General features: G+C 41.1%; 1 protein-coding gene across 1 annotated transcript in view; it reads right to left on the reverse strand.

Moving 5' to 3' along the window:
- Nucleotides 1-12,601, reverse strand: part of Jph1 (junctophilin 1) — a 123,257-nt gene that overhangs the window by 12,997 nt on the left and 97,659 nt on the right. The gene's annotated exons all lie outside the window — the stretch shown is intronic.

Consider the following 12,601-nt stretch of genomic DNA (forward strand, 5'->3'; position numbering starts at 1 on the left):
TGAGGATGTCCTCAGCAGAGGCAATGAGGTTCTGACATGCTATGAAGGTGCTAATGGAAAGCAGTTTTGCCCCACAGGTGGAGAAGCATCAGGTTCTAGACTTTGACATCAGTGTAGTCAGATCTTAGAACCTGTTGCAATGCTTTCCGCTATATGATCATTTGAAATGGCAATGTGGATTTAATGAGATACTGAGGACTAAGAAAGATATAAATAAGAGCTACTGGACATTGTGCCTTCTTGGTGTAGGTATACAATTCCCTTAGCTAAACTCACTTCCTCTGGTTGACCCCATACCACTTCTACTCAAAGAATTGCACCTCCCAGGAGCCCCATATTATATCCCTATACAATATTAGGGATGAAGTGAATATAGAGGGCTGAAGTAAACCCAAGAGCCTACTAATATACTTGCTGTCTGAATAAGCAAAGCAGAGAGACATAGGTAGAGTGTCTCCATTTTGCAGTTGAGAGATTTGGAGCTGGAAGAATTTAAACAACATGCCTATGCTGCCCAGAAAGTAAGGCTTCTACTGGGGATTGAAGTCCAGAGCTCATCTTCCCTCCCCATCACACTGCTGCTGGGAGACAAGGTGGGGGTAGGAGGCAGTGCTATTAACAGTGTGTGCCATGCTTTTGGAAAGTATACAGTTGTCTTTGGTTAGTATCAGAAGCTGAACCTCAGAGATGAAGGGCCAGAGTTGGGATATAATAGGTGCTCCAGGGAGGTGCAATTCTTTGAGTAGAAGTGGTATGGGGTCAACCAGAGGAAGTGAGTTTAGCTAAAGGAATTTCAGGTTGGTGGTACTATGGATAACCAATGAGGGATTTATTTCTTGGGTGTCCAGTGTACTGCCAGTTCTTTTGAGATCACTTCTGCTTACAGAATAGCATCATCCAGGGCTACACCTCTTTCTTCCCCTGGTGACTGACACAGCCCATCCCCAGCTGACAGTACCAAGGCTTTCTCCCAGTTGGAGAGTACCCTGAAGGCTCTCTAGGAGCTTAAGTTCCTCATGGGGTCTACTGATTTTCCTACTGGAACTGCATCATGGGTTGCCTTGTCCTGCTTTTGCCTCTGTCTCCTTTCTTCAGGTGCTGGCCCAAGATGTGTCCATTGTACTTGTGTCATGGGTATGTACCTAAGTAAGCAATATACAGAACCCAACTGGAGATAGTTGGATATTAGTTCCTATCACTGGACTGAAGCCCACAAAAGGTACTTTACAATATTAGGGATGAAGTGAATATAGAGGGCTGAAGTAAACCCAAAAGCCTACTAATATACTTGTATAGAATCTGTGGCTTGTTTTGTTTCTTACCTTCTGTCCATCATTTAACATTCTTCTTTGGGACGGGTATGTTTCTTTATAGCAGGTGGTCCAGGGCTGAAAAGTCAGTGTGTGTGCGTGTGTGTGTGTGTGTGTGTGTGTGTGTGTGTGTGTGTATGTGTGTTTGCATGTGTGTGTGTATGTATGTATGTGTAGAATGTGAGATTGCAATGAAGCAGATGAAGCAGAGGTTGCCATATGTCTCTATCTTCTAAATGTGTTTGGCACGTTGAGACGAGGGAGAAGAACAGAACATGGGAAAACAGAGACAGAGCCATATTGAATGGAAGGAGAATCAGACTCCAAGAAAGATACTTGAATAGTCTCAGTCTTCTTAGATCTGTGCCTACTTTCTTCCTTTGTCTTCCTCAGTGCTTTTGATGGAACCCAGGGCCTTGCACTGGTGCTTACTTTTGATGTGTACAAAAATTTCATTTATAAATTTATTTTTTCATGAGTATGATTATTTACTGTAGTTTTTTAAAGTTTGTATTTATGGTATACCATATGATGATTTTTGAAATCTTTTTTTATGGGAAAATGGTTACTATAGTGAAACAAATTCATATATGCATGAAACCAAAACATAGTGAGAAGTTTAAACAGGCCATCCAAGGGGGAAACATAAAGAACTTGTAGCTAAAAGGATGGAGGTGATGCAGAACCAGAAGGTCAGCTCTCAAGAATGAGTGTTCCTCTGGGCTTTATCTTCTGTAGTTTGAAATATGTGAGAACAGTTAGTCTTCAGTCCAATTTATGAATATGAAATGGCTAACTGTAAGGCTGTGTCTCTCCACTGGAAGTGCTGTCATAGGATGGAGCACAGCAGTCTGAGCCTGTGACCACACAAACCTGAAACGGGGCTGGTCTGGTCTGCAGGGATCTCTCAAGGGCTGAGCAGCCTCTTGAACTCAGGGACCCCAGGGAGTACTCTCATGTAAAAGGGAAAGGACAGAGACTGACAGTTCCTGAGGGCTACCAGGCTGGCTTGTGGCTGAGAATACTGCTCTCAAGTTTCCTGTGAGCAGGAGGACTGACCAAGGTCTGTTATGTGTTGTGCTCTTGCAGAGTCCCCAGGGCCAGTTGAAAAGACAGGGCTCTGCAAGGGGATAACACCCAATGGCAGAGTAACCATTCTTTAGGCACCAAGCATTGTGTGTCAAAAAGTCAGATGTTGGGGACCAGGTTCCAGTTTCTTCTAACTTCATGGGTGGCAAAGAAACCAGTGCACATCTTTGAATAAAGAGCTGGCTAAGGGTAAAGTTTTTGAAAAACTTTAACTTTGGACTCTGGTGACTTCTGGTACTAGCATGATTGGAACAGATAAGAAAGACTCCAGTTTGTGTGTGTTGGAGATCCCCCAACTAACAAGCTAAGTTAGCATAGGATAAATGGACATGGAAAAGAGGGGCTCATGGGTGATATGTAGAGGGAACAATGGTTTCTGCTTGGAGGTTTAGTGGCTGGTAATGCTGTTAATTTGGGAAGCCAGCTCTTACAAACTCTATGAGACAGGCTTCAAAAACAGAATTTGGTTACAAATTCTAGCTGAGTTACTTGCCATTTTATTGGCAAACCACTTTATGCTGTCTTGACTGTTTTTAATTAGTAAAATCTGGAATGATAATGGCTAATTCATGTTAGTTATTGCCATGAATAAGGCAAACAGTCAATCATTCATAGAGCATTTGTGGTAGGCCAGCCAGTAGTTGGGAATTGTAACGACTACATAGGGTGTAATTCCTACCATTTGTGGGGTTGTAATAGAAGCTGGGCCTACAGAGGATGGGGCATTTCTAGTTAGGCTTGGGAGGAGGGCTCAGGGTGGAGTTAGGTTGGTGTGGTGTCAATTCAGGGTCTTCTGTGTTTTAGAAGAATAGCTCTTTGAAGCACAGATAGGAGTTAGGCTGTAAACAGTTTCAAACTATTTTTCATGTAGGTACAAATGACAAACATGAATATGACTGATAGACCTTGTTTTTCCCTTTTATTTTAATAATAGCTACTATCTTGAAAAGAGGGGATTAGACTGCAATGACACATTTACGTAGCATGAAGAGTTCAACACTGGTATTAAAAGATCCAGACTTTCTCCAACTTTTTGTTTCCCGAGTATTTGGGGGTTTTGGTCTTATACTTGTTGCCTCTATTGCTTCTTGGTTGCAAGATCATGGTCATAGCATAATGTATCACATCTACATTCAAGATGAGAGAGGGCAAAGGAAAAGGAGAGGAAGCATAAGGAGAATGAATCTGAATGGATATGAGAATGGTCTAGCACCATTGGCGTCTCTGATAGCCACTTTTCTTTCATCCAAGAAACAAAATGTTTTCCAGAAGATCCAACTGAGCTGACCAGAATCAGATCACATGATCCTGACCCTCACATTAAGTGTGGGAAGTCAATTTATCTGGTAAGAATACCCGGATTATCCAGTGATGGTTCCCTACAATATGGAGATATTCCAGCAGTTGAAATTCTATCAACCTTCCAGTGGTATCCTCTGTAGATCATTGGACTTCAAGAACACGAAGACAGTGGCTATTTTCTAGGGGAAAAGAACTGAAAGGCCATTAAGGAAGAAGAAATTAAGACACTTTGGTTTCTCATGGCCTGAAGGAGCTCTGATTCTCCTTTTTTCAACTTCTTCCTCTATCTTTAGGTAAGTTAGAAAATCTCTTCAAGTAGATGACAATTGAAAAATACTGGTGTTGCTACCTTTAGCAGGAAGCTCAGATGCAAGGGAAGCTAAGAGTACAGGAAGGAGACCATCACCCAGTCCACCTGGAACAGGAAGGGGCATGTTCATGGAGATTAGCAGATGGTTCTTTGATGTCCATGCTGCTCCTTATTAAGAAAAAATTTCTAGAACCTTTACAATTCAGTAGAAGCTAAACAGCAATAGCTATCCATAGAAGTTTGATTTCCAAATTTCTTGTTATAAAATGAATTAGAAAAATCATGTGTTGGTGATTTGTGATGTCAGCTTCAGGGATTTAAAAATAGGTTATTATAATAATTTCAAATATATCTATAGTATATAGATTTTTCTTTCCTTAAGAAAAGCAGAAAGTCTGGATATGGTGGCATATGCTTTTAATCACTGCACTTCAGATACAGAGGAGTCAATGCAGACCTCTGTGTGTTTGAGTCCAGCTTGGTCTACACAGTGAGTTCTAGGACAGCCAGGACTACAAAGTAAGACCCTGCCTTAAACAAATAAACTAACAACCAACAAAACAAACTACAGAAGGAAAGGCAATGAAAATAATCTCAAAAACTACACTGGAGACACTGGAGACAGACGGTGGTAACAGCTAGGAACAACATGAAAATACCAAGAGACTTGCTTACAGGAACAGGAAGACTGCTTTGTAACAAGCAGAACAAATAAACCACTTAAAAAATACAGGTTCCCATGCTAGATTCACTACATGTCTGGATCCCGTGCACAGTGTTCTTGTATATCCAATGACATTCCGTCTAGTTGGCATGTCTCACAGACACTTCAGATCCATGTCTAAAGCTGACTTCAGTGTCTTCGGTTCACTGGAGGTCACCTGCTCTTCCCCTCCTTCTCTTGTAGTTAAGGGCACCAGAAAGTCCAGCTGCTCAGGCCAGGGATGCCGTTCTTGTGAATCTTTCTTTTCCTTACTCTCCACACCAGATCACTCAACACAATGATTGAATTCCCTCCACTTTAGTCTGCCCATTTCTCTTCACCCCATAGTTGCCAGTGTGAAATAAATAAGGAGCCAGGATCTGTTACCTCTGAAATAAACTTCTAGTATTCGTTATGCTGTCTAACCAGCTTAAGTGTAATGTCTTATCAGAGTGCTGAGAAATCATTGGTGCAGCCATGGTGGATGGTCTGCTGGCCTTGTTAGATATAGGAACAAGTTGCTTAGCAAACCAATTGTACAAAATTACTCAGCCACAACTTTGAGAAGTGGAAGCAAATGGCATCTCAACAGTACTTTTGTAAATCTCAAGATATCTTTCTCTCCCAAAAGTCAACACCCCTTTTCCATGTAGCATAGAGGCACTGACAATGAAAGCCAGAACTAGACAGCAGGGTCCTCAAAGTATGTTATGGAAAAATGGCTACTTTGCAGGAGCTTGAGGATCCAAGGGCAGAATTGTTTTATGCATTAATCAGCTAATTAACACTATATATGTGTGGCATTGTCTCAGACAATAGGGCATAAGATATAAAGTCTCTGCCCATTTCTCTTAGAAATGCAGTTTTGGGTAGAGATAGAAAACCAGACAATTTCTAAACAGAGTTGAGGACCAACAGGGTACAGGGTTCTCTGAGGAAGGGATTCTCTACAGCAGTGGAGAACTATGATAAGGAAAGCTGCCTGGCACGGTTTAGTAGAGATGTGAGTTCCAAGTCTAGCCCTCTTCAGAGCCTTTTCTTTTTCAGCTAAGGATATAATCAATATGGCATGCACTAGATTTTAATAATATCACGTGAATTTCTGTAGTCACTACTCAGAATGAGTATCTTTTCATGTTTATTTATCCCATTCTTTTCTGTACATGGCCCATACATCAGACTGTGGAAAAAAATGTCAGGCCTGAGAGAGAAGGCTCTGATGCAGGTCTGTCTTGGCTCCTTGAAGAACCGTCTCCTTAAGTCCTACACACATCTTTGGGCAAACATAAGATGCAGGATGTTTTCTCAAAGCAGACTTGCTTCCTGTCAGTGTCTGCCTTTCTCTGGCCATGAAGCTTCCTTTCTAGGCCAGTGGTCACTGGGGCAGGTCAGGAGGATGTGATGGAATTTGTACATGCAAACACCATAGTTGTCATTAATGATGTTTTGTTTCCTTTAAAAACCAGTCAAAAGCAAGAGAGAAAATCTATACAGATGGATAGAGGGAGTTGTGTGTAGGCTAAGGAATGTGAGAACTCTCTGGTAAAAGCAACAGATCTGAGTGTACAGATCTTAGAAGGATGAGGTACAACATCTTATCTGTTTTGAGAGAAATGTCCATAGAAAACTACTATATGTGTTTGAGAATGACTTATTCATGTACCAATGGAATATGCATCACTGTCCACCTCAGATATTAATATCATGTTTCATCAACACCAAAGACTCAACCTTCCTGATTAGCCTGGGAGTCAAAGGGGGCTCTAGCTATGCCTGGTATTTGAACCACTTAGTGGTCAGAGAACAGAATTTAAGCTGCCTGAAACAGAGAATAGAGTGCATCCAGGATGTGAAACTTGGGTACTTTGCTGTGAGTCTTGGGTTTGCAACTGGGCAGCTGTGTATTCTAAAGCAGTCCTGTCTATCTTCTGAGCCCTGGTGTTCTTTTATGGAAGCAGGAGAAAATTATTAGCTCATTAAGTTACTGTAAGCATTTAATACTATGTTGCTATATATGTCTGCTTTTTAGTCTTTTCTCTTATTGTATCATTCATGCAGCTATACTTGTACACCCCTTTGGGTTGTGGCACCTTTATCAAACCTCCATCTCTAAAAATATTTACATTAACATTCATCACACTATCAAAACTACAGTTATAAAGTAGCACCAGAAATAATTTTATGGTTGGGAGGTCACCACAACATAAGGAACTGCATTAAAAGGTCACAGCATAGGGAAGGTTGAGGACCACTGTGCATGCACATCTCCGAGGGGACTGTTAGAAATGGGAAAGTCTAAGCCAGGGTTTGCAGTTGGCTAATTGCAGGCACTCTGAAGGTTGACGTAGGAGGATCACAAATTCAAGCCTGCCCTGACGAAAGACAAGTTCAGGGCCAGTTGAGCTATATAATGATGTTCTGTCTCAAAATAGAGGGCTGCAAGACAGCTCACAGTAGCACACTTGCCAAGCATGTGTGAGATCCTGGGTTCATTCTCTAGTACCAAACAAAATAAAACAAAAACAAGAGGAAAAATATTAAAGTTCTTGGACTTGCTCTTTAGAAACTATGCCAGAAAAGGATGCTAGGAAGTATTTCTATCTCCAAGCAGTTTCAACATTATTAAAGTTTGAAAATCACTTGAGAGTGTGTTTTCACACTTGTAGTCAATGTAATATGAGATATGGTGAAAGAAAAAAAACTGTCTGTGTTTTAATGATATAAAAGTTATTTAAAGTTTCAGTAGATTTTCTTCTGTTGGTTTCTTTAAAATAAATGAAACAAGTTCAAAGCAGAATTGTTTCCTGTTAGTTCGCAAAGACAAGCACAGGAGTGTGGCTAACACTGGGCTGAAGATAACTCTCTGATAATCTACACTGAGCAGTAGTATATATGGCTTTGAACCATTTTCTTGATGGTAGAGGTTATAAATGAATGGTTGCTATGCTACACATCATTAGATTAACATCATCTTTTGTCTATGCTTATTTCTGATTAAATAGATTCTAATTTTTATTTAAAGCCACAACCATTTGCCTGTGTTCACAACAATTATGTCTAAAAACTATGCTTGTTAATATTTGCTGCATATCAATGTTAATGCTGAGGCCCCATGCAGCAGTTCATTCCCATAATCAAGCCTCACCAGTAGGCAGAGCTTTACCGAGATCTTTCATCATTTACCTTGGCTATACCATTTTATCGTTCAGTGTGTGCAACAGGCATTAATGAGTAGGTGCACTCAGTCTGAGAAGTAAGTCTTCAGCATTACTGAACATTCCTAAGCCTCTTATGTGAGATGCGTCAACAGCACAGATGCACCTTCTGAGCCATTGCTTTGCATCTTGTGTGCCTTTGTGAAGAAACACATTGATTTGTACACACACATTCCATACACAGAAGACATCCCTTCAGGCAGGAACTGATACTTAATGACCATAGGCTGGTAGAACTGCATGAATTAAATATGTAATACATACTTGATGGCAAAGTAAAAATTACTAAAACAAAAAAGGTATTTGTTAAAATGAGCCCATGTATAAAATGAGACCATACATACATACATACATACATACATACATACTTATTTTCCCTTTGTTGCAAGGAGTAAACTGAAATTTTGATTAAGAACAAACAAACAATAACAACAACAAAAAACAAACCCATTCAGGTTCTAATTTCATAGACACCAAAGTAATTCTTGGGTCCAATGACTGGCCTAGCTTGGGATCCATCTCATGGGGGTCAGGGTACCAAGGCCTGACACTACTTTGCTGTGATGTGCTTATAGATGGGAGCCCAGCATGGCTGTCTTCTGAGAGGCCCTACCAGCAACTGACTGAGACAGAAGCAGATACTTACACCTAACCATTGGACTGAAGCCTGAGACCCCTCTGGTTGAATTAGGGGAAGGATTAAAGAAGCTGAAAAAGAGAGTGACCCTATAGGAGATAAGCAGACTCAACTAACCCAGACTCAGACTCAACCCAGGGAGCTTCCAAAGACTGAGCCAGCAGCCTGGAGAATACACGAACTGGTCTGAAGTCCCTGGTACATATGTAGCAGAGGTCTACCTGGTCTGGCCTTAGTGGGAAAAGATGTGCTTAATCCTCGAGACTTGAGGACCCAGGGGAAAGTAAGGCCTGGTGGCGTCAGGGAGCACCCTCTTGTAGGCAAGGAGGATGAGGAACTGTGAGAGGGGGGCCTCTGTAAGGGGGGGCAACAACTGGAATGTAAATTTAAAAAAGTCTTGTAAGAGACACAGCTTGGTGGGAGCAGAAGAAGCTGCTATACTATGGGAAGGCTTGAAGAAAAATAAATACTTGGCATCTGAGAAAAAAGGAGGCCAACAAGTCTGAACTCCTGACCTGCCTTTCTTCCTCTCTCCTTCCCTCTTTTTCATGTGTGGTGTGTGTGTGTGTGCACGTGCATGCACTCATGCAGGTGCACATTGCCTATGTGTAAGCATATGGAGGCTACAGGTCATAATGAAGTTGCTTCTACTTTCTCCTCTATTTTTTTTTTTTAAAGACAAACTCCTTAACCCAGAATTCTGCATTTTGGCTAGACTGAATGGCCAGAGGGTCTCTAGGACTCTCCTGTCTGTCCCCATTCCCAGACATAAGTCTCCAGGCTTAGCTTTTGTGTGGGTACTGGGGATTCAAACTTAGGTCTTTACGCATTTGTGGCACTTTACCCACTGAGTAATCTCCCTTACCCAATGTCTTACACCTCTCTATTTGAAGTAATAGCCTCATTTATCTGACCTATTTGTCAAACTGCATTGCATGCAACTGGCCTGGAAGGCACAGAAGGTGCTATGGTTAGGAACAATGCAGAACTGAGGATTTTCAGGTTTGTAGTGAGCACACAGCAGGGGTATAATGTCTGAAAAGTTGGGAGGTGTATCAAGAAGGTTGGAGTACCTCCTTGGTAACATGTATTCTTTAGGTCATCAATACAAAAATAGATGTATTGTTAATAGTTTGGACAAACCAATATACTATGTTATGCTAGGATAGTCAACTGACTTTTAAAGAAAACAATCAATGGACAAGTTTATCACAAAATAGGGGAAGATTACATTGCACAGATATTTTAATAGAAGAAAATCAAACCACCAAGTAAGGAAATACTGAAGAAAGCACAGTGTACATGAGGAGTGAAACACTATGCCACATGCATCATTGCAAATCAGAGTGTCTTAGTACTGCCTATTATGGCGATAAGACTTCATGGCCAAGGCGACGTACAGAAAAAAGCTTATTTTGTGCTTACAGTTTCAGAGAGTTAGAGTCCATGACCATTGTGGGCAGTAGGCAGGCATTCATTGCACTGAGGCAGTAGTTAAAAGAGTTGGTCCACATTGATCCATAAATGTAATTCAGAGAGAGAGAGAGAGAGAGAGAGAGAGAGAGAGAGAGAGAGAGAGAGAGAGAGAGAGAGAGAGAGGAGAGGAGAGGGGAGAGAGAGGAGAGAGAGGAGAGAGAGGAGAGAGAGGAGAGAGAGGAGAGAGAGGAGAGAGGAGAGAGAAGAGAGAGAGAGGAGAGAGAGGAGAGAGAGGAGGGAGAGGAGAGAGAGGAGAGAGAGAGGACTCAGAATTCCCGGGCTTCTGAAATCTCAAGTCCACTTCTAGTGATTCCCTCCCAAACAGTTCCACCAACTGAGAACAAATTATTCAAATCTACGGGTGTCATCCTAATTCAAACCACATTTGTCTCCTTGGTTCCCCCATAGGCTTGTGGCCATATGATAATGCTAAGTGTGTCTTAAGTGATAATTGCATACATTTATATAACTGATAGCTTTTAATGTCTCTAACTTCCTGTACCTTTTATTTGATGTAAAGTTGCTTTTTCTTACGTTTTGGATTCTATCACTCTGCTTTAGTTCTCTGAGTGCTGAGATTGTATGGGATAAAGCCCCTCCTAAAATGTCATTGGTAGGTCTTTGGTCTTTCGTCTACTTTAGAAGAAGCTATTTGCCCATTAGGCACTTGCTGTACTAGTTAGATGCTGTTACCCAAACACCCATAGAAAATAAGAAAAATTAGATGACTTTTGACCTCTCTTCCCACTGTGTTTGCCTTTACTGCACTACCTGTATTTGATTATTTTTCTTCTACCATGTGCCATAAATGATAAGTCCTGAAATAGGACTTTATTGCTTTTACTGGGAGAAAACATCATGGATTTTACTGAATGCTCAATATTTTTCACATTTATATGAGTTTGCCTGAGACAGCCACTATGGAAATCAGCATGACAGTTATTTAAAAGATGGAAATTGATCTGCTGTGGGATCCAGCTATACCACACTTGGGGATGAGCCCAAGGGACACTTCACCCTACCACAGGGGCATTTGCTCTCCCATGTTCACTGCTAGCCAAACTTTGGAAATGCCTTGATCTCCCTCAACAGAAGAAAGGATAAAGAAAATGTGATAGATTTATGGAATCTAGTATTATTCAGTTATTTTTTTTAAAAATGACACCATAAAATTTGTAGGCAAATAGATGGAACTAGAAAAAAAATCATCCAGAAAGGAAAACATGGTATGTATTTGCTTCTATGTGGATATTAGCTGTTAAGTCAATGACAACCAAACTACAATCTATAGAACCACAGAGGTTAGGTACAGAGTAAAAGACTAGAGGGTACAGATAGATCTTGGTAGGAAAGGGAAATAGAATACATAGTTATGGATGAATGGGTGGGGGTTGGAACAGAAAGGTTAAGTGGAGAAAGAAGAGGGAGTTGTGGGAAGGAATACAGGTAGAAATAGCTAAAAATTCAGGGGGTATGGAAAAATTCAGATGAGTAGTATGGAAGCTTAATACAGTAGAAACTTCCTAAAATATACACATAAAAGGCAATCTAAATGTAATTGCCAAATAATGGGAGAGACAGAGTCACAATTGTATCTCTTGTCACCATATAAAGCTTTTAGTAATGTGACTGGGTTACATCTACTTGAGTTGTTGGTTAAAGAAGTCCCATGGGAACTCTTAAACAATTCAGACTGTTGCCAACACTATAAGTTGCTTTCCACAAGCTGACAGCAAGGCCTCATTGCTGAAGACAATATTCACACAACTCATTGAACATAGAGAAGTTGAGTTGGTACCAACATATTGACTCCAACCCTATATTCTAGTTGTCTCTAGTACAGGAACATACTCAGCACACTACCAAAAACCAAACCAAACCAAACCAAACCAAACCAAACCAAACCAAACCAAACCAAACCAAACCAAACCCAAATACCAAGGCAGCCACAAACACTTTGATCTACAATGGTGCCTGCAAGATATATTATTGCAATGGTAGCACAAAGCCTGTGGGAGTAACCAACCAATAACTGATTTGACTGAAGACCCACTCCAAGAAATAGAACCCATACCCAACTATGCTTGGGTGAGCAAGAACCAGAGACTAGATAGTCCAGGGACCTAGGGTAAATCCAAATACTAGTCTTAAACAAAAGAAACCAACCAACCAACCAACCCCACCAACCAACTCCCTAGAAAACACCTATTCTGCTATATTCATAGATCAGTTCCTTGTCCAGCCATCGGAGATGCTTCCTCCTGCATTAGATGGCAAATACAAAGGCGCATAGCCAGCTGTGCAGAGACTGAGAGACCTTGGTACACTCAACTCTAAATGGGATGTCTCCATCAAATACCTCCCTTCAGAGCTCAGGAAACCCAGAGAAAGAGGAAGGAGACACAGTGTAAGAGCTAGAGGGGATGGAGATCAAGAGATCAATAAAAAAACCAAGAACCTCTAAGTCAACATGAGCAAAGCTCACACGAACTCACATTGACTGAGGCAGCATGCACAGGACCTGTGCATCAGGTCCTCTGTGTATATATTATGGTTTCC

Source organism: Mus caroli, unplaced genomic scaffold (genome assembly GCF_978045245.1).
Source record: "Mus caroli unplaced genomic scaffold, Mus_caroli_1 scaffold_1, whole genome shotgun sequence".
Classification (NCBI taxonomy): domain Eukaryota; kingdom Metazoa; phylum Chordata; class Mammalia; order Rodentia; family Muridae; genus Mus; species Mus caroli.